A 25,350-nucleotide genomic window follows, 5' to 3' on the forward strand; every position below is an offset into this window, starting at 1 on the left:
ACTTGGATAATCACAGAAATTAGTAATGTAATCTGTTAGGGGAAAGATAATTAAACACAAAGTAGAAGAAAAAACAACGTGCCGATGGTGGGATCCGAACCCACGACCTCCGAATAACGCGTCCGGTGCTCTACCAACTGAGCTACATCGGCCGCTGTCCCCCCTGCTACTTGCTTGGGTATTTATGTTGTCTGTATACGAACCTTGAGAGTGTTCACCAGCGCCACCCTCAACCATAGCGGCGGACGTAGAACGTCCTTTGTTACCGCCAGCGTCACGTAGAACGTGATCAAGAGCGAGGGCGAAAGCTGTGCTAGAACCCTCTTACGCTACCTATGGCTTCAAGACTGCCAGAACCGAGACCCCCGTTATCTACAAGCAGATCAATTAAAGGGAAATGAGGGTGCTCGTTATAATGCATGAAGGAAAGAAGCCAACAGTCGGCGAGGCCAAGGAAAGCGTTGGGGATAGTACTTTATGTCTTTTTTTTTAATGTTTACTTGGATAATCACAGAAATTAGTAATGTAATCTGTTAGGGGAAAGATAATTAAACACAAAGTAGAAGAAAAAACAACGTGCCGATGGTGGGATCCGAACCCACGACCTCCGAATAACGCGTCCGGTGCTCTACCAACTGAGCTACATCGGCCGCTGTCCCCCCTGCTACTTGCTTGGGTATTTATGTTGTCTGTATACGAACCTTGAGAGTGTTCACCAGCGCCACCCTCAACCATAGCGGCGGACGTAGAACGTCCTTTGTTACCGCCAGCGTCACGTAGAACGTGATCAAGAGCGAGGGCGAAAGCTGTGCTAGAACCCTCTTACGCTACCTATGGCTTCAAGACTGCCAGAACCGAGACCCCCGTTAGCTACAAGCAGATCAATTAAAGGGAAATGAGGGTGCTCGTTATAATGCATGAAGGAAAGAAGCCAACAGTCGGCGAGGCCAAGGAAAGCGTTGGGGATAGTACTTTATGTCTTTTTTTTTTTAATGTTTACTTGGATAATCACAGAAATTAGTAATGTAATCTGTTAGGGGAAAGATAATTAAACACAAAGTAGAAGAAAAAACAACGTGCCGATGGTGGGATCCGAACCCACGACCTCCGAATAACGCGTCCGGTGCTCTACCAACTGAGCTACATCGGCCGCTGTCCCCCCTGCTACTTGCTTGGGTATTTATTTTGTCTGTATACGAACCTTGAGAGTGTTCACCAGCGCCACCCTCAACCATAGCGGCGGACGTAGAACGTCCTTTGTTACCGCCAGCGTCACGTAGAACGTGATCAAGAGCGAGGGCGAAAGCTGTGCTAGAACCCTCTTACGCTACCTATGGCTTCAAGACTGCCAGAACCGAGACCCCCGTTAGCTACAAGCAGATCAATTAAAGGGAAATGAGGGTGCTCGTTATAATGCATGAAGGAAAGAAGCCAACAGTCGGCGAGGCCAAGGAAAGCGTTGGGGATAGTACTTTATGTCTTTTTTTTTTTTTAATGTTTACTTGGATAATCACAGAAATTAGTAATGTAATCTGTTAGGGGAAAGATAATTAAACACAAAGTAGAAGAAAAAACAACGTGCCGATGGTGGGATCCGAACCCACGACCTCCGAATAACGCGTCCGGTGCTCTACCAACTGAGCTACATCGGCCGCTGTCCCCTGTGCTACTTGCTTGGGTATTTATGTTGTCTGTATACGAACCTTGAGAGTGTTCACCAGCGCCACCCTCAACCATAGCGGCGGACGTAGAACGTCCTTTGTTACCGCCAGCGTCACGTAGAACGTGATCAAGAGCGAGGGCGAAAGCTGTGCTAGAACCCTCCTACGCTACCTATGGCTTCAAGACTGCCAGAACCGAGACCCCCGTTAGCTACAAGCAGATCAATTAAAGGGAAATGAGGGTGCTCGTTATAATGCATGAAGGAAAGAAGCCAACAGTCGGCGAGGCCAAGGAAAGCGTTGGGGATAGTACTTTATGTCTTTTTTTTTTAATGTTTACTTGGATAATCACAGAAATTAGTAATGTAATCTGTTAGGGGAAAGATAATTAAACACAAAGTAGAAGAAAAAACAACGTGCCGATGGTGGGATCCGAACCCAAGACCTCCGAATAACGCGTCCGGTGCTCTACCAACTGAGCTACATCGGCCGCTGTCCCCCCTGCTACTTGCTTGGGTATTTATGTTGTCTGTATACGAACCTTGAGAGTGTTCACCAGCGCCACCCTCAACCATAGCGGCGGACGTAGAACGTCCTTTGTTACCGCCAGCGTCACGTAGAACGTTATCAAGAGCGAGGGCGAAAGCTGTGCTAGAACCCTCTTACGCTACCTATGGCTTCAAGACTGCCAGAACCGAGACCCCCGTTAGCTACAAGCAGATCAATTAAAGGGAAATGAGGGTGCTCGTTATAATGCATGAAGGAAAGAAGCCAACAGTCGGCGAGGCCAAGGAAAGCGTTGGGGATAGTACTTTATGTCTTTTTTTTTTAATGTTTACTTGGATAATCACAGAAATTAGTAATGTAATCTGTTAGGGGAAAGATAATTAAACACAAAGTAGAAGAAAAAACAACGTGCCGATGGTGGGATCCGAACCCACGACCTCCGAATAACGCGTCCGGTGCTCTACCAACTGAGCTACATCGGCCGCTGTCCCCCCTGCTACTTGCTTGGGTATTTATGTTGTCTGTATACGAACCTTGAAAGTGTTCACCAGCGCCACCCTCAACCATAGCGGCGGACGTAGAACGTCCTTTGTTACCGCCAGCGTCACGTAGAACGTGATCAAGAGCGAGGGCGAAAGCTGTGCTAGAACCCTCTTACGCTACCTATGGCTTCAAGACTGCCAGAACCGAGACCCCCGTTAGCTACAAGCAGATCAATTAAAGGGAAATGAGGGTGCTCGTTATAATGCATGAAGGAAAGAAGCCAACAGTCGGCGAGGCCAAGGAAAGCGTTGGGGATAGTACTTTATGTCTTTTTTTTTAATGTTTACTTGGATAATCACAGAAATTAGTAATGTAATCTGTTAGGGGAAAGATAATTAAACATAAAGTAGAAGAAAAAACAACGTGCCGATGGTGGGATCCGAACCCACGACCTCCGAATAACGCGTCCGGTGCTCTACCAACTGAGCTACATCGGCCGCTGTCCCCCCTGCTACTTGCTTGGGTATTTATGTTGTCTGTATACGAACCTTGAGAGTGTTCACCAGCGCCACCCTCAACCATAGCGGCGGACGTAGAACGTCCTTTGTTACCGCCAGCGTCACGTAGAACGTGATCAAGAGCGAGGGCGAAAGCTGTGCTAGAACCCTCTTACGCTACCTATGGCTTCAAGACTGCCAGAACCGAGACCCCCGTTAGCTACAAGCAGATCAATTAAAGGGAAATGAGGGTGCTCGTTATAATGCATGAAGGAAAGAAGCCAACAGTCGGCGAGGCCAAGGAAAGCGTTGGGGATAGTACTTTATGTCTTTTTTTTTTTTAATGTTTACTTGGATAATCACAGAAATTAGTAATGTAATCTGTTAGGGGAAAGATAATTAAACACAAAGTAGAAGAAAAAACAACGTGCCGATGGTGGGATCCGAACCCACGACCTCCGAATAACGCGTCCGGTGCTCTACCAACTGAGCTACATCGGCCGCTGTCCCCCCTGCTACTTGCTTGGGTATTTATGTTGTCTGTATACGAACCTTGAGAGTGTTCACCAGCGCCACGTTCAACCATAGCGGCGGACGTAGAACGTCCTTTGTTACCGCCAGCGTCACGTAGAACGTGATCAAGAGCGAGGGCGAAAGCTGTGCTAGAACCCTCTTACGCTACCTATGGCTTCAAGACTGCCAGAACCGAGACCCCCGTTAGCTACAAGCAGATCAATTAAAGGGAAATGAGGGTGCTCGTTATAATGCATGAAGGAAAGAAGCCAACAGTCGGCGAGGCCAAGGAAAGCGTTGGGGATAGTACTTTATGTCTTTTTTTTTTTTTAATGTTTACTTGGATAATCACAGAAATTAGTAATGTAATCTGTTAGGGGAAAGATAATTAAACACAAAGTAGAAGAAAAAACAACGTGCCGATGGTGGGATCCGAACCCACGACCTCCGAATAACGCGTCCGGTGCTCTACCAACTGAGCTACATCGGCCGCTGTCCCCCCTGCTACTTGCTTGGGTATTTATTTTGTCTGTATACGAACCTTGAGAGTGTTCACCAGCGCCACCCTCAACCATAGCGGCGGACGTAGAACGTCCTTTGTTACCGCCAGCGTCACCTAGAACGTGATCAAGAGCGAGGGCGAAAGCTGTGCTAGAACCCTCTTACGCTACCTATGGCTTCAAGACTGCCAGAACCGAGACCCCCGTTAGCTACAAGCAGATCAATTAAAGGGAAATGAGGGTGCTCGTTATAATGCATGAAGGAAAGAAGCCAACAGTCGGCGAGGCCAAGGAAAGCGTTGGGGATAGTACTTTATGTCTTTTTTTTTTTAATGTTTACTTGGATAATCACAGAAATTAGTAATGTAATCTGTTAGGGGAAAGATAATTAAACACAAAGTAGAAGAAAAAACAACGTGCCGATGGTGGGATCCGAACCCACGACCTCCGAATAACGCGTCCGGTGCTCTACCAACTGAGCTACATCGGCCGCTGTCCCCTGTGCTACTTGCTTGGGTATTTATGTTGTCTGTATACGAACCTTGAGAGTGTTCACCAGCGCCACCCTCAACCATAGCGGCGGACGTAGAACGTCCTTTGTTACCGCCAGCGTCACGTAGAACGTGATCAAGAGCGAGGGCGAAAGCTGTGCTAGAACCCTCCTACGCTACCTATGGCTTCAAGACTGCCAGAACCGAGACCCCCGTTAGCTACAAGCAGATCAATTAAAGGGAAATGAGGGTGCTCGTTATAATGCATGAAGGAAAGAAGCCAACAGTCGGCGAGGCCAAGGAAAGCGTTGGGGATAGTACTTTATGTCTTTTTTTTTTTTTAATGTTTACTTGGATAATCACAGAAATTAGTAATGTAATCTGTTAGGGGAGAGATAATTAAACACAAAGTAGAAGAAAAAACAACGTGCCGATGGTGGGATCCGAACCCAAGACCTCCGAATAACGCGTCCGGTGCTCTACCAACTGAGCTACATCGGCCGCTGTCCCCCCTGCTACTTGCTTGGGTATTTATGTTGTCTGTATACGAACCTTGAGAGTGTTCACCAGCGCCACCCTCAACCATAGCGGCGGACGTAGAACGTCCTTTGTTACCGCCAGCGTCACGTAGAACGTTATCAAGAGCGAGGGCGAAAGCTGTGCTAGAACCCTCTTACGCTACCTATGGCTTCAAGACTGCCAGAACCGAGACCCCCGTTAGCTACAAGCAGATCAATTAAAGGGAAATGAGGGTGCTCGTTATAATGCATGAAGGAAAGAAGCCAACAGTCGGCGAGGCCAAGGAAAGCGTTGGGGATAGTACTTTATGTCTTTTTTTTTAATGTTTACTTGGATAATCACAGAAATTAGTAATGTAATCTGTTAGGGGAAAGATAATTAAACACAAAGTAGAAGAAAAATAACGTGCCGATGGTGGGATCCGAACCCACGACCTCCGAATAACGCGTCCGGTGCTCTACCAACTGAGCTACATCGGCCGCTGTCCCCCCTGCTACTTGCTTGGGTATTTATGTTGTCTGTATACGAACCTTGAAAGTGTTCACCAGCGCCACCCTCAACCATAGCGGCGGACGTAGAACGTCCTTTGTTACCGCCAGCGTCACGTAGAACGTGATCAAGAGCGAGGGCGAAAGCTGTGCTAGAACCCTCTTACGCTACCTATGGCTTCAAGACTGCCAGAACCGAGACCCCCGTTAGCTACAAGCAGATCAATTAAAGGGAAATGAGGGTGCTCGTTATAATGCATGAAGGAAAGAAGCCAACAGTCGGCGAGGCCAAGGAAAGCGTTGGGGATAGTACTTTATGTCTTTTTTTTTTTTAATGTTTACTTGGATAATCACAGAAATTAGTAATGTAATCTGTTAGGGGAAAGATAATTAAACACAAAGTAGAAGAAAAAACAACGTGCCGATGGTGGGATCCGAACCCACGACCTCCGAATAACGCGTCCGGTGCTCTACCAACTGAGCTACATCGGCCGCTGTCCCCCCTGCTACTTGCTTGGGTATTTATGTTGTCTGTATACGAACCTTGAGAGTGTTCACCAGCGCCACCCTCAACCATAGCGGCGGACGTAGAACGTCCTTTGTTACCGCCAGCGTCACGTAGAACGTGATCAAGAGCGAGGGCGAAAGCTGTGCTAGAACCCTCTTACGCTACCTATGGCTTCAAGACTGCCAGAACCGAGACCCCCGTTAGCTACAAGCAGATCAATTAAAGGGAAATGAGGGTGCTCGTTATAATGCATGAAGGAAAGAAGCCAACAGTCGGCGAGGCCAAGGAAAGCGTTGGGGATAGTACTTTATGTCTTTTTTTTTTAATGTTTACTTGGATAATCACAGAAATTAGTAATGTAATCTGTTAGGGGAAAGATAATTAAACATAAAGTAGAAGAAAAAACAACGTGCCGATGGTGGGATCCGAACCCACGACCTCCGAATAACGCGTCCGGTGCTCTACCAACTGAGCTACATCGGCCGCTGTCCCCCCTGCTACTTGCTTGGGTATTTATGTTGTCTGTATACGAACCTTGAGAGTGTTCACCAGCGCCACCCTCAACCATAGCGGCGGACGTAGAACGTCCTTTGTTACCGCCAGCGTCACGTAGAACGTGATCAAGAGCGAGGGCGAAAGCTGTGCTAGAACCCTCTTACGCTACCTATGGCTTCAAGACTGCCAGAACCGAGACCCCCGTTAGCTGCAAGCAGATCAATTAAAGGGAAATGAGGGTGCTCGTTATAATGCATGAAGGAAAGAAGCCAACAGTCGGCGAGGCCAAGGAAAGCGTTGGGGATAGTACTTTATGTCTTTTTTTTTAATGTTTACTTGGATAATCACAGAAATTAGTAATGTAATCTGTTAGGGGAAAGATAATTAAACACAAAGTAGAAGAAAAATAACGTGCCGATGGTGGGATCCGAACCCACGACCTCCGAATAACGCGTCCGGTGCTCTACCAACTGAGCTACATCGGCCGCTGTCCCCCCTGCTACTTGCTTGGGTATTTATGTTGTCTGTATACGAACCTTGAAAGTGTTCACCAGCGCCACCCTCAACCATAGCGGCGGACGTAGAACGTCCTTTGTTACCGCCAGCGTCACGTAGAACGTGATCAAGAGCGAGGGCGAAAGCTGTGCTAGAACCCTCTTACGCTACCTATGGCTTCAAGACTGCCAGAACCGAGACCCCCGTTAGCTACAAGCAGATCAATTAAAGGGAAATGAGGGTGCTCGTTATAATGCATGAAGGAAAGAAGCCAACAGTCGGCGAGGCCAAGGAAAGCGTTGGGGATAGTACTTTATGTCTTTTTTTTTTTTTAATGTTTACTTGGATAATCACAGAAATTAGTAATGTAATCTGTTAGGGGAAAGATAATTAAACACAAAGTAGAAGAAAAAACAACGTGCCGATGGTGGGATCCGAACCCACGACCTCCGAATAACGCGTCCGGTGCTCTACCAACTGAGCTACATCGGCCGCTGTCCCCCCTGCTACTTGCTTGGGTATTTATGTTGTCTGTATACGAACCTTGAGAGTGTTCACCAGCGCCACCCTCAACCATAGCGGCGGACGTAGAACGTCCTTTGTTACCGCCAGCGTCACGTAGAACGTGATCAAGAGCGAGGGCGAAAGCTGTGCTAGAACCCTCTTACGCTACCTATGGCTTCAAGACTGCCAGAACCGAGACCCCCGTTAGCTACAAGCAGATCAATTAAAGGGAAATGAGGGTGCTCGTTATAATGCATGAAGGAAAGAAGCCAACAGTCGGCGAGGCCAAGGAAAGCGTTGGGGATAGTACTTTATGTCTTTTTTTTTTAATGTTTACTTGGATAATCACAGAAATTAGTAATGTAATCTGTTAGGGGAAAGATAATTAAACATAAAGTAGAAGAAAAAACAACGTGCCGATGGTGGGATCCGAACCCACGACCTCCGAATAACGCGTCCGGTGCTCTACCAACTGAGCTACATCGGCCGCTGTCCCCCCTGCTACTTGCTTGGGTATTTATGTTGTCTGTATACGAACCTTGAGAGTGTTCACCAGCGCCACCCTCAACCATAGCGGCGGACGTAGAACGTCCTTTGTTACCGCCAGCGTCACGTAGAACGTGATCAAGAGCGAGGGCGAAAGCTGTGCTAGAACCCTCTTACGCTACCTATGGCTTCAAGACTGCCAGAACCGAGACCCCCGTTAGCTGCAAGCAGATCAATTAAAGGGAAATGAGGGTGCTCGTTATAATGCATGAAGGAAAGAAGCCAACAGTCGGCGAGGCCAAGGAAAGCGTTGGGGATAGTACTTTATGTCTTTTTTTTTTTTTAATGTTTACTTGGATAATCACAGAAATTAGTAATGTAATCTGTTAGGGGAAAGATAATTAAACACAAAGTAGAAGAAAAAACAACGTGCCGATGGTGGGATCCGAACCCACGACCTCCGAATAACGCGTCCGGTGCTCTACCAACTGAGCTACATCGGCCGCTGTCCCCCCTGCTACTTGCTTGGGTATTTATGTTGTCTGTATACGAACCTTGAGAGTGTTCACCAGCGCCACCCTCAACCATAGCGGCGGACGTAGAACGTCCTTTGTTACCGCCAGCGTCACGTAGAACGTGATCAAGAGCGAGGGCGAAAGCTGTGCTAGAACCCTCTTACGCTACCTATGGCTTCAAGACTGCCAGAACCGAGACCCCCGTTAGCTACAAGCAGATCAATTAAAGGGAAATGAGGGTGCTCGTTATAATGCATGAAGGAAAGAAGCCAACAGTCGGCGAGGCCAAGGAAAGCGTTGGGGATAGTACTTTATGTCTTTTTTTTTTTTTTAATGTTTACTTGGATAATCACAGAAATTAGTAATGTAATCTGTTAGGGGAAAGATAATTAAACACAAAGTAGAAGAAAAAACAACGTGCCGATGGTGGGATCCGAACCCACGACCTCCGAATAACGCGTCCGGTGCTCTACCAACTGAGCTACATCGGCCGCTGTCCCCCCTGCTACTTGCTTGGGTATTTATTTTGTCTGTATACGAACCTTGAGAGTGTTCACCAGCGCCACCCTCAACCATAGCGGCGGACGTATAACGTCCTTTGTTACCGCCAGCGTCACGTAGAACGTGATCAAGAGCGAGGGCGAAAGCTGTGCTAGAACCCTCTTACGCTACCTATGGCTTCAAGACTGCCAGAACCGAGACCCCCGTTAGCTACAAGCAGATCAATTAAAGGGAAATGAGGGTGCTCGTTATAATGCATGAAGGAAAGAAGCCAACAGTCGGCGAGGCCAAGGAAAGCGTTGGGGATAGTACTTTATGTCTTTTTTTTTTTAATGTTTACTTGGATAATCACAGAAATTAGTAATGTAATCTGTTAGGGGAAAGATAATTAAACACAAAGTAGAAGAAAAAACAACGTGCCGATGGTGGGATCCGAACCCACGACCTCCGAATAACGCGTCCGGTGCTCTACCAACTGAGCTACATCGGCCGCTGTCCCCCCTGCTACTTGCTTGGGTATTTATGTTGTCTGTATACGAACCTTGAGAGTGTTCACCAGCGCCACCCTCAACCATAGCGGCGGACGTAGAACGTCCTTTGTTACCGCCAGCGTCACGTAGAACGTGATCAAGAGCGAGGGCGAAAGCTGTGCTAGAACCCTCTTACGCTACCTATGGCTTCAAGACTGCCAGAACCGAGACCCCCGTTAGCTACAAGCAGATCAATTAAAGGGAAATGAGGGTGCTCGTTATAATGCATGAAGGAAAGAAGCCAACAGTCGGCGAGGCCAAGGAAAGCGTTGGGGATAGTACTTTGTCTTTTTTTTTTTAATGTTTACTTGGATAATCACAGAAATTAGTAATGTAATCTGTTAGGGGAAAGATAATTAAACACAAAGTAGAAGAAAAACAACGTGCCGATGGTGGGATCCGAACCCACGACCTCCGAATAACGCGTCCGGTGCTCTACCAACTGAGCTACATCGGCCGCTGTCCCCCCTGCTACTTGCTTGGGTATTTATGTTATCTGTATACGAACCTTGAGAGTGTTCACCAGCGCCACCCTCAACCATAGCGGCGGACGTAGAACGTCCTTTGTTACCGCCAGCGTCACGTAGAACGTGATCAAGAGCGAGGGCGAAAGCTGTGCTAGAACCCTCTTACGCTACCTATGGCTTCAAGACTGCCAGAACCGAGACCCCCGTTAGCTACAAGCAGATCAATTAAAGGGAAATGAGGGTGCTCGTTATAATGCATGAAGGAAAGAAGCCAACAGTCGGCGAGGCCAAGGAGAGCGTTGGGGATAGTACTTTGTCTTTTTTTTTTTTTTTTAAATGTTTACTTGGATAATCACAGAAATTAGTAATGTAATCTGTTAGGGGAAAGATAATTAAACACAAAGTAGAAGAAAAAACAACGTGCCGATGGTGGGATCCGAACCCACGACCTCCGAATAACGCGTCCGGTGCTCTACCAACTGAGCTACATCGGCCGCTGTCCCCCCTGCTACTTGCTTGGGTATTTATGTTGTCTGTATACGAACCTTGAGAGTGTTCACCAGCGCCACCCTCAACCATAGCGGCGGACGTAGAACGTCCTTTGTTACCGCCAGCGTCACGTAGAACGTGATCAAGAGCGAGGGCGAAAGCTGTGCTAGAACCCTCTTACGCTACCTATGGCTTCAAGACTGCCAGAACCGAGACCCCCGTTAGCTACAAGCAGATCAATTAAAGGGAAATGAGGGTGCTCGTTATAATGCATGAAGGAAAGAAGCCAACAGTCGGCGAGGCCAAGGAAAGCGTTGGGGATAGTACTTTATGTCTTTTTTTTTTTAATGTGTACTTGGATAATCACAGAAATTAGTAATGTAATCTGTTAGGGGAAAGATAATTAAACACAAAGTAGAAGAAAAAACAACGTGCCGATGGTGGGATCCGAACCCACGACCTCCGAATAACGCGTCCGGTGCTCTACCAACTGAGCTACATCGGCCGCTGTCCCCCCTGCTACTTGCTTGGGTATTTATGTTGTCTGTATACGAACCTTGAGAGTGTTCACCAGCGCCACCCTCAACCATAGCGGCGGACGTAGAACGTCCTTTGTTACCGCCAGCGTCACGTAGAACGTGATCAAGAGCGAGCGCGAAAGCTGTGCTAGAACCCTCTTACGCTACCTATGGCTTCAAGACTGCCAGAACCGAGACCCCCGTTAGCTACAAGCAGATCAATTAAAGGGAAATGAGGGTGCTCGTTATAATGCATGAAGGAAAGAAGCCAACAGTCGACGAGGCCAAGGAAAGCGTTGGGGATAGTACTTTATGTCTTTTTTTTTTAATGTTTACTTGGATAATCACAGAAATTAGTAATGTAATCTGTTAGGGGAAAGATAATTAAACACAAAGTAGAAGAAAAAACAACGTGCCGATGGTGGGATCCGAACCCACGACCTCCGAATAACGCGTCCGGTGCTCTACCAACTGAGCTACATCGGCCGCTGTCCCCCCTGCTACTTGCTTGGGTATTTATGTTGTCTGTATACGAACCTTGAGAGTGTTCACCAGCGCCACCCTCAACCATAGCGGCGGACGTAGAACGTCCTTTGTTACCGCCAGCGTCACGTAGAACGTGATCAAGAGCGAGGGCGAAAGCTGTGCTAGAACCCTCTTACGCTACCTATGGCTTCAAGACTGCCAGAACCGAGACCCCCGTTAGCTACAAGCAGATCAATTAAAGGGAAATGAGGGTGCTCGTTATAATGCATGAAGGAAAGAAGCCAACAGTCGGCGAGGCCAAGGAAAGCGTTGGGGATAGTACTTTATGTCTTTTTTTTTTAATGTTTACTTGGATAATCACAGAAATTAGTAATGTAATCTGTTAGGGGAAAGATAATTAAACACAAAGTAGAAGAAAAAACAACGTGCCGATGGTGGGATCCGAACCCACGACCTCCGAATAACGCGTCCGGTGCTCTACCAACTGAGCTACATCGGCCGCTGTCCCCCCTGCTACTTGCTTGGGTATTTATGTTGTCTGTATACGAACCTTGAGAGTGTTCACCAGCGCCAGCCTCAACCATAGCGGCGGACGTAGAACGTCCTTTGTTACCGCCAGCGTCACGTAGAACGTGATCAAGAGCGAGGGCGAAAGCTGTGCTAGAACCCTCTTACGCTACCTATGGCTTCAAGACTGCCAGAACCGAGACCCCCGTTAGCTACAAGCAGATCAATTAAAGGGAAATGAGGGTGCTCGTTATAATGCATGAAGGAAAGAAGCCAACAGTCGGCGAGGCCAAGGAAAGCGTTGGGGATAGTACTTTATGTCTTTTTTTTTTTTTAATGTTTACTTGGATAATCACAGAAATTAGTAATGTAATCTGTTAGGGGAAAGATAATTAAACACAAAGTAGAAGAAAAACAACGTGCCGATGGTGGGATCCGAACCCACGACCTCCGAATAACGCGTCCGGTGCTCTACCAACTGAGCTACATCGGCCGCTGTCCCCCCTGCTACTTGCTTGGGTATTTATGTTGTCTGTATACGAACCTTGAGAGTGTTCACCAGCGCCACCCTCAACCATAGCGGCGGACGTAGAACGTCCTTTGTTACTGCCAGCGTCACGTAGAACGTGATCAAGAGCGAGGGCGAAAGCTGTGCTAGAACCCTCTTACGCTACCTATGGCTTCAAGACTGCCAGAACCGAGACCCCCGTTAGCTACAAGCAGATCAATTAAAGGGAAATGAGGGTGCTCGTTATAATGCATGAAGGAAAGAAGCCAACAGTCGGCGAGGCCAAGGAGAGCGTTGGGGATAGTACTTTGTCTTTTTTTTTTTTTTTTTTTTTTTAATGTTTACTTGGATAATCACAGAAATTAGTAATGTAATCTCTTAGGGGAAAGATAATTAAACACAAAGTAGAAGAAAAAACAACGTGCCGATGGTGGAATCCGAACCCACGACCTCCGAATAACGCGTCCTGTGCTCTACCAACTGAGCTACATCGGCCGCTGTCCCCCCTGCTACTTGCTTGGGTATTTATGTTGTCTGTATACGAACCTTGAGAGTGTTCACCAGCGCCACCCTCAACCATAGCGGCGGACGTAGAACGCCCTTTGTTACCGCCAGCGTCACGTAGAACGTGATCAAGAGCGAGGGCGAAAGCTGTGCTAGAACCCTCTTACGCTACCTATGGCTTCAAGACTGCCAGAACCGAGACCCCCGTTAGCTACAAGCAGGTCAATTAAAGGGAAATGAGGGTGCTCGTTATAATGCATGAAGGAAAGAAGCCAACAGTCGGCGAGGCCAAGGAGAGCGTTGGGGATAGTACTTTGTCTTTTTTTTTAAATGTTTACTTGGATAATCACAGAAATTAGTAATGTAATCTGTTAGGGGAAAGATAATTAAACACAAAGTAGAAGAAAAAACAACGTGCCGATGGTGGGATCCGAACCCACGACCTCCGAATAACGCGTCCGGTGCTCTACCAACTGAGCTACATCGGCCGCTGTCCCCCCTGCTACTTGCTTGGGTATTTATGTTGTCTGTATACGAACCTTGAGAGTGTTCACCAGCGCCACCCTCAACCATAGCGGCGGACGTAGAACGTCCTTTGTTACCGCCAGCGTCACGTAGAACGTGATCAAGAGCGAGGGCGAAAGCTGTGCTAGAACCCTCTTACGCTACCTATGGCTTCAAGACTGCCAGAACCGAGACCCCCGTTAGCTACAAGCAGATCAATTAAAGGGAAATGAGGGTGCTCGTTATAATGCATGAAGGAAAGAAGCCAACAGTCGGCGAGGCCAAGGAAAGAAGCCAACAGTCGGCGAGGCCAAGGAAAGCGTTGGGGATAGTACTTTATGTCTTTTTTTTTTTTAATGTTTACTTGGATAATCACAGAAATTAGTAATGTAATCTGTTAGGGGAAAGATAATTAAACACAAAGTAGAAGAAAAACAACGTGCCGATGGTGGGATCCGAACCCACGACCTCCGAATAACGCGTCCGGTGCTCTACCAACTGAGCTACATCGGCCGCTGTCCCCCCTGCTACTTGCTTGGGTATTTATGTTATCTGTATACGAACCTTGAGAGTGTTCACCAGCGCCACCCTCAACCATAGCGGCGGACGTAGAACGTCCTTTGTTACCGCCAGCGTCACGTAGAACGTGATCAAGAGCGAGGGCGAAAGCTGTGCTAGAACCCTCTTACGCTACCTATGGCTTCAAGACTGCCAGAACCGAGACCCCCGTTAGCTACAAGCAGATCAATTAAAGGGAAATGAGGGTGCTCGTTATAATGCATGAAGGAAAGAAGCCAACAGTCGGCGAGGCCAAGGAGAGCGTTGGGGATAGTACTTTGTCTTTTTTTTTTTTTTTTAAATGTTTACTTGGATAATCACAGAAATTAGTAATGTAATCTGTTAGGGGAAAGATAATTAAACACAAAGTAGAAGAAAAAACAACGTGCCGATGGTGGGATCCGAACCCACGACCTCCGAATAACGCGTCCGGTGCTCTACCAACTGAGCTACATCGGCCGCTGTCCCCCCTGCTACTTGCTTGGGTATTTATGTTGTCTGTATACGAACCTTGAGAGTGTTCACCAGCGCCACCCTCAACCATAGCGGCGGACGTAGAACGTCCTTTGTTACCGCCAGCGTCACGTAGAACGTGATCAAGAGCGAGGGCGAAAGCTGTGCTAGAACCCTCTTACGCTACCTATGGCTTCAAGACTGCCAGAACCGAGACCCCCGTTAGCTACAAGCAGATCAATTAAAGGGAAATGAGGGTGCTCGTTATAATGCATGAAGGAAAGAAGCCAACAGTCGGCGAGGCCAAGGAAAGCGTTGGGGATAGTACTTTATGTCTTTTTTTTTTTTAATGTGTACTTGGATAATCACAGAAATTAGTAATGTAATCTGTTAGGGGAAAGATAATTAAACACAAAGTAGAAGAAAAAACAACGTGCCGATGGTGGGATCCGAACCCACGACCTCCGAATAACGCGTCCGGTGCTCTACCAACTGAGCTACATCGGCCGCTGTCCCCCCTGCTACTTGCTTGGGTATTTATGTTGTCTGTATACGAACCTTGAGAGTGTTCACCAGCGCCACCCTCAACCATAGCGGCGGACGTAGAACGTCCTTTGTTACCGCCAGCGTCACGTAGAACGTGATCAAGAGCGAGCGCGAAAGCTGTGCTAGAACCCTCTTACGCTACCTATGGCTTCAAGACTGCCAGAACCGAGACCCCCGTTAGCTACAAGCAGATCAATTAAAGGGAAATGAGGGTGCTCGTTATAATGCATGAAGGAAAGAAGCCAACAGTCGACGAGGCCAAGGAAAGCGTTGGGGATAGTACTTTATGTCTTTTTTTTTTAATGTTTACTTGGATAATCACAGAAATTAGTAATGTAATCTGTTAGGGGAAAGATAATTAAACACAAAGTAGAAGAAAAAACAACGTGCCGATGGTGGGATCCGAACCCACGACCTCCGAATAACGCGTCCGGTGCTCTACCAACTGAGCTACATCGGCCGCTGTCCCCCCTGCTACTTGCTTGGGTATTTATGTTGTCTGTATACGAACCTTGAGAGTGTTCACCAGCGCCACCCTCAACCATAGCGGCGGACGTAGAACGTCCTTTGTTACCGCCAGCGTCACGTAGAACGTGATCAAGAGCGAGGGCGAAAGCTGTGCTAGAACCCTCTTACGCTACCTATGGCTTCAAGACTGCCAGAACCGAGACCCCCGTTAGCTACAAGCAGATCAATTAAAGGGAAATGAGGGTGCTCGTTATAATGCATGAAGGAAAGAAGCCAACAGTCGGCGAGGCCAAGGAAAGCGTTGGGGATAGTACTTTATGTCTTTTTTTTTTTTAATGTTTACTTGGATAATCACAGAAATTAGTAATGTAATCTGTTAGGGGAAAGATAATTAAACACAAAGTAGAAGAAAAAACAACGTGCCGATGGTGGGATCCGAACCCACGACCTCCGAATAACGCGTCCGGTGCTCTACCAACTGAGCTACATCGGCCGCTGTCCCCCCTGCTACTTGCTTGGGTATTTATGTTGTCTGTATACGAACCTTGAGAGTGTTCACCAGCGCCAGCCTCAACCATAGCGGCGGACGTAGAACGTCCTTTGTTACCGCCAGCGTCACGTAGAACGTGATCAAGAGCGAGGGCGAAAGCTGTGCTAGAACCCTCTTACGCTACCTATGGCTTCAAGACTGCCAGAACCGAGACCCCCGTTAGCTACAAGCAGATCAATTAAAGGGAAATGAGGGTGCTCGTTATAATGCATGAAGGAAAGAAGCCAACAGTCGGCGAGGCCAAGGAAAGCGTTGGGGATAGTACTTTATGTCTTTTTTTTTTTTAATGTTTACTTGGATAATCACAGAAATTAGTAATGTAATCTGTTAGGGGAAAGATAATTAAACACAAAGTAGAAGAAAAACAACGTGCCGATGGTGGGATCCGAACCCACGACCTCCGAATAACGCGTCCGGTGCTCTACCAACTGAGCTACATCGGCCGCTGTCCCCCCTGCTACTTGCTTGGGTATTTATGTTGTCTGTATACGAACCTTGAGAGTGTTCACCAGCGCCACCCTCAACCATAGCGGCGGACGTAGAACGTCCTTTGTTACTGCCAGCGTCACGTAGAACGTGATCAAGAGCGAGGGCGAAAGCTGTGCTAGAACCCTCTTACGCTACCTATGGCTTCAAGACTGCCAGAACCGAGACCCCCGTTAGCTACAAGCAGATCAATTAAAGGGAAATGAGGGTGCTCGTTATAATGCATGAAGGAAAGAAGCCAACAGTCGGCGAGGCCAAGGAGAGCGTTGGGGATAGTACTTTGTCTTTTTTTTTTTTTTTTTTTTAATGTTTACTTGGATAATCACAGAAATTAGTAATGTAATCTCTTAGGGGAAAGATAATTAAACACAAAGTAGAAGAAAAAACAACGTGCCGATGGTGGGATCCGAACCCACGACCTCCGAATAACGCGTCCTGTGCTCTACCAACTGAGCTACATCGGCCGCTGTCCCCCCTGCTACTTGCTTGGGTATTTATGTTGTCTGTATACGAACCTTGAGAGTGTTCACCAGCGCCACCCTCAACCATAGCGGCGGACGTAGAACGCCCTTTGTTACCGCCAGCGTCACGTAGAACGTGATCAAGAGCGAGGGCGAAAGCTGTGCTAGAACCCTCTTACGCTACCTATGGCTTCAAGACTGCCAGAACCGAGACCCCCGTTAGCTACAAGCAGGTCAATTAAAGGGAAATGAGGGTGCTCGTTATAATGCATGAAGGAAAGAAGCCAACAGTCGGCGAGGCCAAGGAGAGCGTTGGGGATAGTACTTTGTCTTTTTTTTTTTTTTTTTAAATGTTTACTTGGATAATCACAGAAATTAGTAATGTAATCTGTTAGGGGAAAGATAATTAAACACAAAGTAGAAGAAAAAACAACGTGCCGATGGTGGGATCCGAACCCACGACCTCCGAATAACGCGTCCGGTGCTCTACCAACTGAGCTACATCGGCCGCTGTCCCCCCTGCTACTTGCTTGGGTATTTATGTTGTCTGTATACGAACCTTGAGAGTGTTCACCAGCGCCACCCTCAACCATAGCGGCGGACGTAGAACGTCCTTTGTTACCGCCAGCGTCACGTAGAACGTGATCAAGAGCGAGGGCGAAAGCTGTGCTAGAACCCTCTTACGCTACCTATGGCTTCAAGACTGCCAGAACCGAGACCCCCGTTAGCTACAAGCAGATCAATTAAAGGGAAATGAGGGTGCTCGTTATAATGCATGAAGGAAAGAAGCCAACAGTCGGCGAGGCCAAGGAAAGAAGCCAACAGTCGGCGAGGCCAAGGAAAGCGTTGGGGATAGTACTTTATGTCTTTTTTTTTTAATGTTTACTTGGATAATCACAGAAATTAGTAATGTAATCTGTTAGGGGAAAGATAATTAAACACAAAGTAGAAGAAAAAACAACGTGCCGATGGTGGGATCCGAACCCAAGACCTCCGAATAACGCGTCCGGTGCTCTACCAACTGAGCTACATCGGCCGCTGTCCCCCCTGCTACTTGCTTGGGTATTTATGTTGTCTGTATACGAACCTTGAGAGTGTTCACCAGCGCCACCCTCAACCATAGCGGCGGACGTAGAACGTCCTTTGTTACCGCCAGCGTCACGTAGAACGTTATCAAGAGCGAGGGCGAAAGCTGTGCTAGAACCCTCTTACGCTACCTATGGCTTCAAGACTGCCAGAACCGAGACCCCCGTTAGCTACAAGCAGATCAATTAAAGGGAAATGAGGGTGCTCGTTATAATGCATGAAGGAAAGAAGCCAACAGTCGGCGAGGCCAAGGAAAGCGTTGGGGATAGTACTTTATGTCTTTTTTTTTTAATGTTTACTTGGATAATCACAGAAATTAGTAATGTAATCTGTTAGGGGAAAGATAATTAAACACAAAGTAGAAGAAAAAACAACGTGCCGATGGTGGGATCCGAACCCACGACCTCCGAATAACGCGTCCGGTGCTCTACCAACTGAGCTACATCGGCCGCTGTCCCCCCTGCTACTTGCTTGGGTATTTATGTTGTCTGTATACGAACCTTGAAAGTGTTCACCAGCGCCACCCTCAACCATAGCGGCGGACGTAGAACGTCCTTTGTTACCGCCAGCGTCACGTAGAACGTGATCAAGAGCGAGGGCGAAAGCTGTGCTAGAACCCTCTTACGCTACCTATGGCTTCAAGACTGCCAGAACCGAGACCCCCGTTAGCTACAAGCAGATCAATTAAAGGGAAATGAGGGTGCTCGTTATAATGCATGAAGGAAAGAAGCCAACAGTCGGCGAGGCCAAGGAAAGCGTTGGGGATAGTACTTTATGTCTTTTTTTTTAATGTTTACTTGGATAATCACAGAAATTAGTAATGTAATCTGTTAGGGGAAAGATAATTAAACATAAAGTAGAAGAAAAAACAACGTGCCGATGGTGGGATCCGAACCCACGACCTCCGAATAACGCGTCCGGTGCTCTACCAACTGAGCTACATCGGCCGCTGTCCCCCCTGCTACTTGCTTGGGTATTTATGTTGTCTGTATACGAACCTTGAGAGTGTTCACCAGCGCCACCCTCAACCATAGCGGCGGACGTAGAACGTCCTTTGTTACCGCCAGCGTCACGTAGAACGTGATCAAGAGCGAGGGCGAAAGCTGTGCTAGAACCCTCTTACGCTACCTATGGCTTCAAGACTGCCAGAACCGAGACCCCCGTTAGCTACAAGCAGATCAATTAAAGGGAAATGAGGGTGCTCGTTATAATGCATGAAGGAAAGAAGCCAACAGTCGGCGAGGCCAAGGAAAGCGTTGGGGATAGTACTTTATGTCTTTTTTTTTTTTAATGTTTACTTGGATAATCACAGAAATTAGTAATGTAATCTGTTAGGGGAAAGATAATTAAACACAAAGTAGAAGAAAAAACAACGTGCCGATGGTGGGATCCGAACCCACGACCTCCGAATAACGCGTCCGGTGCTCTACCAACTGAGCTACATCGGCCGCTGTCCCCCCTGCTACTTGCTTGGGTATTTATGTTGTCTGTATACGAACCTTGAGAGTGTTCACCAGCGCCACGTTCAACCATAGCGGCGGACGTAGAACGTCCTTTGTTACCGCCAGCGTCACGTAGAACGTGATCAAGAGCGAGGGCGAAAGCTGTGCTAGAACCCTCTTACGCTACCTATGGCTTCAAGACTGCCAGAACCGAGACCCCCGTTAGCTACAAGCAGATCAATTAAAGGGAAATGAGGGTGCTCGTTATAATGCATGAAGGAAAGAAGCCAACAGTCGGCGAGGCCAAGGAAAGCGTTGGGGATAGTACTTTATGTCTTTTTTTTTTTTTAATGTTTACTTGGATAATCACAGAAATTAGTAATGTAATCTGTTAGGGGAAAGATAATTAAACACAAAGTAGAAGAAAAAACAACGTGCCGATGGTGGGATCCGAACCCACGACCTCCGAATAACGCGTCCGGTGCTCTACCAACTGAGCTACATCGGCCGCTGTCCCCCCTGCTACTTGCTTGGGTATTTATTTTGTCTGTATACGAACCTTGAGAGTGTTCACCAGCGCCACCCTCAACCATAGCGGCGGACGTAGAACGTCCTTTGTTACCGCCAGCGTCACCTAGAACGTGATCAAGAGCGAGGGCGAAAGCTGTGCTAGAACCCTCTTACGCTACCTATGGCTTCAAGACTGCCAGAACCGAGACCCCCGTTAGCTACAAGCAGATCAATTAAAGGGAAATGAGGGTGCTCGTTATAATGCATGAAGGAAAGAAGCCAACAGTCGGCGAGGCCAAGGAAAGCGTTGGGGATAGTACTTTATGTCTTTTTTTTTTTAATGTTTACTTGGATAATCACAGAAATTAGTAATGTAATCTGTTAGGGGAAAGATAATTAAACACAAAGTAGAAGAAAAAACAACGTGCCGATGGTGGGATCCGAACCCACGACCTCCGAATAACGCGTCCGGTGCTCTACCAACTGAGCTACATCGGCCGCTGTCCCCTGTGCTACTTGCTTGGGTATTTATGTTGTCTGTATACGAACCTTGAGAGTGTTCACCAGCGCCACCCTCAACCATAGCGGCGGACGTAGAACGTCCTTTGTTACCGCCAGCGTCACGTAGAACGTGATCAAGAGCGAGGGCGAAAGCTGTGCTAGAACCCTCCTACGCTACCTATGGCTTCAAGACTGCCAGAACCGAGACCCCCGTTAGCTACAAGCAGATCAATTAAAGGGAAATGAGGGTGCTCGTTATAATGCATGAAGGAAAGAAGCCAACAGTCGGCGAGGCCAAGGAAAGCGTTGGGGATAGTACTTTATGTCTTTTTTTTTTTTTAATGTTTACTTGGATAATCACAGAAATTAGTAATGTAATCTGTTAGGGGAGAGATAATTAAACACAAAGTAGAAGAAAAAACAACGTGCCGATGGTGGGATCCGAACCCAAGACCTCCGAATAACGCGTCCGGTGCTCTACCAACTGAGCTACATCGGCCGCTGTCCCCCCTGCTACTTGCTTGGGTATTTATGTTGTCTGTATACGAACCTTGAGAGTGTTCACCAGCGCCACCCTCAACCATAGCGGCGGACGTAGAACGTCCTTTGTTACCGCCAGCGTCACGTAGAACGTTATCAAGAGCGAGGGCGAAAGCTGTGCTAGAACCCTCTTACGCTACCTATGGCTTCAAGACTGCCAGAACCGAGACCCCCGTTAGCTACAAGCAGATCAATTAAAGGGAAATGAGGGTGCTCGTTATAATGCATGAAGGAAAGAAGCCAACAGTCGGCGAGGCCAAGGAAAGCGTTGGGGATAGTACTTTATGTCTTTTTTTTTAATGTTTACTTGGATAATCACAGAAATTAGTAATGTAATCTGTTAGGGGAAAGATAATTAAACACAAAGTAGAAGAAAAATAACGTGCCGATGGTGGGATCCGAACCCACGACCTCCGAATAACGCGTCCGGTGCTCTACCAACTGAGCTACATCGGCCGCTGTCCCCCCTGCTACTTGCTTGGGTATTTATGTTGTCTGTATACGAACCTTGAAAGTGTTCACCAGCGCCACCCTCAACCATAGCGGCGGACGTAGAACGTCCTTTGTTACCGCCAGCGTCACGTAGAACGTGATCAAGAGCGAGGGCGAAAGCTGTGCTAGAACCCTCTTACGCTACCTATGGCTTCAAGACTGCCAGAACCGAGACCCCCGTTAGCTACAAGCAGATCAATTAAAGGGAAATGAGGGTGCTCGTTATAATGCATGAAGGAAAGAAGCCAACAGTCGGCGAGGCCAAGGAAAGCGTTGGGGATAGTACTTTATGTCTTTTTTTTTTTTAATGTTTACTTGGATAATCACAGAAATTAGTAATGTAATCTGTTAGGGGAAAGATAATTAAACACAAAGTAGAAGAAAAAACAACGTGCCGATGGTGGGATCCGAACCCACGACCTCCGAATAACGCGTCCGGTGCTCTACCAACTGAGCTACATCGGCCGCTGTCCCCCCTGCTACTTGCTTGGGTATTTATGTTGTCTGTATACGAACCTTGAGAGTGTTCACCAGCGCCACCCTCAACCATAGCGGCGGACGTAGAACGTCCTTTGTTACCGCCAGCGTCACGTAGAACGTGATCAAGAGCGAGGGCGAAAGCTGTGCTAGAACCCTCTTACGCTACCTATGGCTTCAAGACTGCCAGAACCGAGACCCCCGTTAGCTACAAGCAGATCAATTAAAGGGAAATGAGGGTGCTCGTTATAATGCATGAAGGAAAGAAGCCAACAGTCGGCGAGGCCAAGGAAAGCGTTGGGGATAGTACTTTATGTCTTTTTTTTTTAATGTTTACTTGGATAATCACAGAAATTAGTAATGTAATCTGTTAGGGGAAAGATAATTAAACATAAAGTAGAAGAAAAAACAACGTGCCGATGGTGGGATCCGAACCCACGACCTCCGAATAACGCGTCCGGTGCTCTACCAACTGAGCTACATCGGCCGCTGTCCCCCCTGCTACTTGCTTGGGTATTTATGTTGTCTGTATACGAACCTTGAGAGTGTTCACCAGCGCCACCCTCAACCATAGCGGCGGACGTAGAACGTCCTTTGTTACCGCCAGCGTCACGTAGAACGTGATCAAGAGCGAGGGCGAAAGCTGTGCTAGAACCCTCTTACGCTACCTATGGCTTCAAGACTGCCAGAACCGAGACCCCCGTTAGCTGCAAGCAGATCAATTAAAGGGAAATGAGGGTGCTCGTTATAATGCATGAAGGAAAGAAGCCAACAGTCGGCGAGGCCAAGGAAAGCGTTGGGGATAGTACTTTATGTCTTTTTTTTTAATGTTTACTTGGATAATCACAGAAATTAGTAATGTAATCTGTTAGGGGAAAGATAATTAAACACAAAGTAGAAGAAAAATAACGTGCCGATGGTGGGATCCGAACCCACGACCTCCGAATAACGCGTCCGGTGCTCTACCAACTGAGCTACATCGGCCGCTGTCCCCCCTGCTACTTGCTTGGGTATTTATGTTGTCTGTATACGAACCTTGAAAGTGTTCACCAGCGCCACCCTCAACCATAGCGGCGGACGTAGAACGTCCTTTGTTACCGCCAGCGTCACGTAGAACGTGATCAAGAGCGAGGGCGAAAGCTGTGCTAGAACCCTCTTACGCTACCTATGGCTTCAAGACTGCCAGAACCGAGACCCCCGTTAGCTACAAGCAGATCAATTAAAGGGAAATGAGGGTGCTCGTTATAATGCATGAAGGAAAGAAGCCAACAGTCGGCGAGGCCAAGGAAAGCGTTGGGGATAGTACTTTATGTCTTTTTTTTTTTTTAATGTTTACTTGGATAATCACAGAAATTAGTAATGTAATCTGTTAGGGGAAAGATAATTAAACACAAAGTAGAAGAAAAAACAACGTGCCGATGGTGGGATCCGAACCCACGACCTCCGAATAACGCGTCCGGTGCTCTACCAACTGAGCTACATCGGCCGCTGTCCCCCCTGCTACTTGCTTGGGTATTTATGTTGTCTGTATACGAACCTTGAGAGTGTTCACCAGCGCCACCCTCAACCATAGCGGCGGACGTAGAACGTCCTTTGTTACCGCCAGCGTCACGTAGAACGTGATCAAGAGCGAGGGCGAAAGCTGTGCTAGAACCCTCTTACGCTACCTATGGCTTCAAGACTGCCAGAACCGAGACCCCCGTTAGCTACAAGCAGATCAATTAAAGGGAAATGAGGGTGCTCGTTATAATGCATGAAGGAAAGAAGCCAACAGTCGGCGAGGCCAAGGAAAGCGTTGGGGATAGTACTTTATGTCTTTTTTTTTTAATGTTTACTTGGATAATCACAGAAATTAGTAATGTAATCTGTTAGGGGAAAGATAATTAAACATAAAGTAGAAGAAAAAACAACGTGCCGATGGTGGGATCCGAACCCACGACCTCCGAATAACGCGTCCGGTGCTCTACCAACTGAGCTACATCGGCCGCTGTCCCCCCTGCTACTTGCTTGGGTATTTATGTTGTCTGTATACGAACCTTGAGAGTGTTCACCAGCGCCACCCTCAACCATAGCGGCGGACGTAGAACGTCCTTTGTTACCGCCAGCGTCACGTAGAACGTGATCAAGAGCGAGGGCGAAAGCTGTGCTAGAACCCTCTTACGCTACCTATGGCTTCAAGACTGCCAGAACCGAGACCCCCGTTAGCTGCAAGCAGATCAATTAAAGGGAAATGAGGGTGCTCGTTATAATGCATGAAGGAAAGAAGCCAACAGTCGGCGAGGCCAAGGAAAGCGTTGGGGATAGTACTTTATGTCTTTTTTTTTTTTTAATGTTTACTTGGATAATCACAGAAATTAGTAATGTAATCTGTTAGGGGAAAGATAATTAAACACAAAGTAGAAGAAAAAACAACGTGCCGATGGTGGGATCCGAACCCACGACCTCCGAATAACGCGTCCGGTGCTCTACCAACTGAGCTACATCGGCCGCTGTCCCCCCTGCTACTTGCTTGGGTATTTATGTTGTCTGTATACGAACCTTGAGAGTGTTCACCAGCGCCACCCTCAACCATAGCGGCGGACGTAGAACGTCCTTTGTTACCGCCAGCGTCACGTAGAACGTGATCAAGAGCGAGGGCGAAAGCTGTGCTAGAACCCTCTTACGCTACCTATGGCTTCAAGACTGCCAGAACCGAGACCCCCGTTAGCTACAAGCAGATCAATTAAAGGGAAATGAGGGTGCTCGTTATAATGCATGAAGGAAAGAAGCCAACAGTCGGCGAGGCCAAGGAAAGCGTTGGGGATAGTACTTTATGTCTTTTTTTTTTTTTTAATGTTTACTTGGATAATCACAGAAATTAGTAATGTAATCTGTTAGGGGAAAGATAATTAAACACAAAGTAGAAGAAAAAACAACGTGCCGATGGTGGGATCCGAACCCACGACCTCCGAATAACGCGTCCGGTGCTCTACCAACTGAGCTACATCGGCCGCTGTCCCCCCTGCTACTTGCTTGGGTATTTATTTTGTCTGTATACGAACCTTGAGAGTGTTCACCAGCGCCACCCTCAACCATAGCGGCGGACGTATAACGTCCTTTGTTAC

General features: G+C 47.5%; 45 non-coding genes across 45 annotated transcripts; all 45 read right to left on the minus strand.

Annotated features, from left to right (window-relative positions):
- Positions 1-79: 79 nt before the first annotated feature.
- Positions 80-152, minus strand: TRNAT-CGU (transfer RNA threonine (anticodon CGU)). The gene has a single exon. It is a non-coding gene; the product is annotated as a tRNA-Thr (tRNA).
- A 425-nt stretch (positions 153-577) lies between these two features.
- Positions 578-650, minus strand: TRNAT-CGU (transfer RNA threonine (anticodon CGU)). Its single transcript has one exon. It is a non-coding gene; the product is annotated as a tRNA-Thr (tRNA).
- A 427-nt stretch (positions 651-1,077) lies between these two features.
- On the minus strand, positions 1,078-1,150 carry TRNAT-CGU (transfer RNA threonine (anticodon CGU)). The gene has a single exon. It is a non-coding gene; the product is annotated as a tRNA-Thr (tRNA).
- Positions 1,151-1,579: 429 nt separating this feature from the next.
- On the minus strand, positions 1,580-1,652 carry TRNAT-CGU (transfer RNA threonine (anticodon CGU)). Its single transcript has one exon. It is a non-coding gene; the product is annotated as a tRNA-Thr (tRNA).
- A 925-nt stretch (positions 1,653-2,577) lies between these two features.
- On the minus strand, positions 2,578-2,650 carry TRNAT-CGU (transfer RNA threonine (anticodon CGU)). Its single transcript has one exon. It is a non-coding gene; the product is annotated as a tRNA-Thr (tRNA).
- A 425-nt stretch (positions 2,651-3,075) lies between these two features.
- On the minus strand, positions 3,076-3,148 carry TRNAT-CGU (transfer RNA threonine (anticodon CGU)). Its single transcript has one exon. It is a non-coding gene; the product is annotated as a tRNA-Thr (tRNA).
- Positions 3,149-3,576: 428 nt separating this feature from the next.
- Positions 3,577-3,649, minus strand: TRNAT-CGU (transfer RNA threonine (anticodon CGU)). The gene has a single exon. It is a non-coding gene; the product is annotated as a tRNA-Thr (tRNA).
- A 429-nt stretch (positions 3,650-4,078) lies between these two features.
- Positions 4,079-4,151, minus strand: TRNAT-CGU (transfer RNA threonine (anticodon CGU)). Its single transcript has one exon. It is a non-coding gene; the product is annotated as a tRNA-Thr (tRNA).
- A 427-nt stretch (positions 4,152-4,578) lies between these two features.
- Positions 4,579-4,651, minus strand: TRNAT-CGU (transfer RNA threonine (anticodon CGU)). Its single transcript has one exon. It is a non-coding gene; the product is annotated as a tRNA-Thr (tRNA).
- Positions 4,652-5,577: 926 nt separating this feature from the next.
- TRNAT-CGU (transfer RNA threonine (anticodon CGU)) lies at positions 5,578-5,650 on the minus strand. Its single transcript has one exon. It is a non-coding gene; the product is annotated as a tRNA-Thr (tRNA).
- Positions 5,651-6,078: 428 nt separating this feature from the next.
- On the minus strand, positions 6,079-6,151 carry TRNAT-CGU (transfer RNA threonine (anticodon CGU)). The gene has a single exon. It is a non-coding gene; the product is annotated as a tRNA-Thr (tRNA).
- Positions 6,152-6,577: 426 nt separating this feature from the next.
- On the minus strand, positions 6,578-6,650 carry TRNAT-CGU (transfer RNA threonine (anticodon CGU)). The gene has a single exon. It is a non-coding gene; the product is annotated as a tRNA-Thr (tRNA).
- A 424-nt stretch (positions 6,651-7,074) lies between these two features.
- TRNAT-CGU (transfer RNA threonine (anticodon CGU)) lies at positions 7,075-7,147 on the minus strand. Its single transcript has one exon. It is a non-coding gene; the product is annotated as a tRNA-Thr (tRNA).
- A 429-nt stretch (positions 7,148-7,576) lies between these two features.
- TRNAT-CGU (transfer RNA threonine (anticodon CGU)) lies at positions 7,577-7,649 on the minus strand. The gene has a single exon. It is a non-coding gene; the product is annotated as a tRNA-Thr (tRNA).
- Positions 7,650-8,075: 426 nt separating this feature from the next.
- TRNAT-CGU (transfer RNA threonine (anticodon CGU)) lies at positions 8,076-8,148 on the minus strand. Its single transcript has one exon. It is a non-coding gene; the product is annotated as a tRNA-Thr (tRNA).
- A 429-nt stretch (positions 8,149-8,577) lies between these two features.
- Positions 8,578-8,650, minus strand: TRNAT-CGU (transfer RNA threonine (anticodon CGU)). The gene has a single exon. It is a non-coding gene; the product is annotated as a tRNA-Thr (tRNA).
- Positions 8,651-9,080: 430 nt separating this feature from the next.
- On the minus strand, positions 9,081-9,153 carry TRNAT-CGU (transfer RNA threonine (anticodon CGU)). Its single transcript has one exon. It is a non-coding gene; the product is annotated as a tRNA-Thr (tRNA).
- A 427-nt stretch (positions 9,154-9,580) lies between these two features.
- TRNAT-CGU (transfer RNA threonine (anticodon CGU)) lies at positions 9,581-9,653 on the minus strand. The gene has a single exon. It is a non-coding gene; the product is annotated as a tRNA-Thr (tRNA).
- A 424-nt stretch (positions 9,654-10,077) lies between these two features.
- Positions 10,078-10,150, minus strand: TRNAT-CGU (transfer RNA threonine (anticodon CGU)). The gene has a single exon. It is a non-coding gene; the product is annotated as a tRNA-Thr (tRNA).
- Positions 10,151-10,581: 431 nt separating this feature from the next.
- On the minus strand, positions 10,582-10,654 carry TRNAT-CGU (transfer RNA threonine (anticodon CGU)). The gene has a single exon. It is a non-coding gene; the product is annotated as a tRNA-Thr (tRNA).
- A 427-nt stretch (positions 10,655-11,081) lies between these two features.
- Positions 11,082-11,154, minus strand: TRNAT-CGU (transfer RNA threonine (anticodon CGU)). Its single transcript has one exon. It is a non-coding gene; the product is annotated as a tRNA-Thr (tRNA).
- A 426-nt stretch (positions 11,155-11,580) lies between these two features.
- On the minus strand, positions 11,581-11,653 carry TRNAT-CGU (transfer RNA threonine (anticodon CGU)). Its single transcript has one exon. It is a non-coding gene; the product is annotated as a tRNA-Thr (tRNA).
- A 426-nt stretch (positions 11,654-12,079) lies between these two features.
- TRNAT-CGU (transfer RNA threonine (anticodon CGU)) lies at positions 12,080-12,152 on the minus strand. The gene has a single exon. It is a non-coding gene; the product is annotated as a tRNA-Thr (tRNA).
- Positions 12,153-12,580: 428 nt separating this feature from the next.
- Positions 12,581-12,653, minus strand: TRNAT-CGU (transfer RNA threonine (anticodon CGU)). Its single transcript has one exon. It is a non-coding gene; the product is annotated as a tRNA-Thr (tRNA).
- Positions 12,654-13,587: 934 nt separating this feature from the next.
- Positions 13,588-13,660, minus strand: TRNAT-CGU (transfer RNA threonine (anticodon CGU)). Its single transcript has one exon. It is a non-coding gene; the product is annotated as a tRNA-Thr (tRNA).
- Positions 13,661-14,116: 456 nt separating this feature from the next.
- On the minus strand, positions 14,117-14,189 carry TRNAT-CGU (transfer RNA threonine (anticodon CGU)). The gene has a single exon. It is a non-coding gene; the product is annotated as a tRNA-Thr (tRNA).
- Positions 14,190-14,620: 431 nt separating this feature from the next.
- Positions 14,621-14,693, minus strand: TRNAT-CGU (transfer RNA threonine (anticodon CGU)). Its single transcript has one exon. It is a non-coding gene; the product is annotated as a tRNA-Thr (tRNA).
- Positions 14,694-15,121: 428 nt separating this feature from the next.
- Positions 15,122-15,194, minus strand: TRNAT-CGU (transfer RNA threonine (anticodon CGU)). Its single transcript has one exon. It is a non-coding gene; the product is annotated as a tRNA-Thr (tRNA).
- Positions 15,195-15,620: 426 nt separating this feature from the next.
- Positions 15,621-15,693, minus strand: TRNAT-CGU (transfer RNA threonine (anticodon CGU)). Its single transcript has one exon. It is a non-coding gene; the product is annotated as a tRNA-Thr (tRNA).
- A 428-nt stretch (positions 15,694-16,121) lies between these two features.
- TRNAT-CGU (transfer RNA threonine (anticodon CGU)) lies at positions 16,122-16,194 on the minus strand. The gene has a single exon. It is a non-coding gene; the product is annotated as a tRNA-Thr (tRNA).
- Positions 16,195-16,621: 427 nt separating this feature from the next.
- TRNAT-CGU (transfer RNA threonine (anticodon CGU)) lies at positions 16,622-16,694 on the minus strand. Its single transcript has one exon. It is a non-coding gene; the product is annotated as a tRNA-Thr (tRNA).
- A 939-nt stretch (positions 16,695-17,633) lies between these two features.
- Positions 17,634-17,706, minus strand: TRNAT-CGU (transfer RNA threonine (anticodon CGU)). The gene has a single exon. It is a non-coding gene; the product is annotated as a tRNA-Thr (tRNA).
- A 954-nt stretch (positions 17,707-18,660) lies between these two features.
- Positions 18,661-18,733, minus strand: TRNAT-CGU (transfer RNA threonine (anticodon CGU)). Its single transcript has one exon. It is a non-coding gene; the product is annotated as a tRNA-Thr (tRNA).
- Positions 18,734-19,158: 425 nt separating this feature from the next.
- On the minus strand, positions 19,159-19,231 carry TRNAT-CGU (transfer RNA threonine (anticodon CGU)). Its single transcript has one exon. It is a non-coding gene; the product is annotated as a tRNA-Thr (tRNA).
- A 428-nt stretch (positions 19,232-19,659) lies between these two features.
- On the minus strand, positions 19,660-19,732 carry TRNAT-CGU (transfer RNA threonine (anticodon CGU)). The gene has a single exon. It is a non-coding gene; the product is annotated as a tRNA-Thr (tRNA).
- Positions 19,733-20,161: 429 nt separating this feature from the next.
- TRNAT-CGU (transfer RNA threonine (anticodon CGU)) lies at positions 20,162-20,234 on the minus strand. The gene has a single exon. It is a non-coding gene; the product is annotated as a tRNA-Thr (tRNA).
- A 427-nt stretch (positions 20,235-20,661) lies between these two features.
- Positions 20,662-20,734, minus strand: TRNAT-CGU (transfer RNA threonine (anticodon CGU)). Its single transcript has one exon. It is a non-coding gene; the product is annotated as a tRNA-Thr (tRNA).
- A 926-nt stretch (positions 20,735-21,660) lies between these two features.
- TRNAT-CGU (transfer RNA threonine (anticodon CGU)) lies at positions 21,661-21,733 on the minus strand. Its single transcript has one exon. It is a non-coding gene; the product is annotated as a tRNA-Thr (tRNA).
- A 428-nt stretch (positions 21,734-22,161) lies between these two features.
- TRNAT-CGU (transfer RNA threonine (anticodon CGU)) lies at positions 22,162-22,234 on the minus strand. The gene has a single exon. It is a non-coding gene; the product is annotated as a tRNA-Thr (tRNA).
- A 426-nt stretch (positions 22,235-22,660) lies between these two features.
- Positions 22,661-22,733, minus strand: TRNAT-CGU (transfer RNA threonine (anticodon CGU)). The gene has a single exon. It is a non-coding gene; the product is annotated as a tRNA-Thr (tRNA).
- Positions 22,734-23,157: 424 nt separating this feature from the next.
- On the minus strand, positions 23,158-23,230 carry TRNAT-CGU (transfer RNA threonine (anticodon CGU)). Its single transcript has one exon. It is a non-coding gene; the product is annotated as a tRNA-Thr (tRNA).
- Positions 23,231-23,659: 429 nt separating this feature from the next.
- TRNAT-CGU (transfer RNA threonine (anticodon CGU)) lies at positions 23,660-23,732 on the minus strand. The gene has a single exon. It is a non-coding gene; the product is annotated as a tRNA-Thr (tRNA).
- Positions 23,733-24,158: 426 nt separating this feature from the next.
- Positions 24,159-24,231, minus strand: TRNAT-CGU (transfer RNA threonine (anticodon CGU)). The gene has a single exon. It is a non-coding gene; the product is annotated as a tRNA-Thr (tRNA).
- Positions 24,232-24,660: 429 nt separating this feature from the next.
- On the minus strand, positions 24,661-24,733 carry TRNAT-CGU (transfer RNA threonine (anticodon CGU)). Its single transcript has one exon. It is a non-coding gene; the product is annotated as a tRNA-Thr (tRNA).
- A 430-nt stretch (positions 24,734-25,163) lies between these two features.
- On the minus strand, positions 25,164-25,236 carry TRNAT-CGU (transfer RNA threonine (anticodon CGU)). Its single transcript has one exon. It is a non-coding gene; the product is annotated as a tRNA-Thr (tRNA).
- Between the last annotated feature and the right edge of the window lie 114 nt (positions 25,237-25,350).

The sequence above is a fragment of the Amblyomma maculatum genome, chromosome 7 (assembly GCF_055883805.1).
Source record: "Amblyomma maculatum isolate TAMU_Amacu chromosome 7, ASM5588380v1, whole genome shotgun sequence".
NCBI lineage: Eukaryota > Metazoa > Arthropoda > Arachnida > Ixodida > Ixodidae > Amblyomma > Amblyomma maculatum.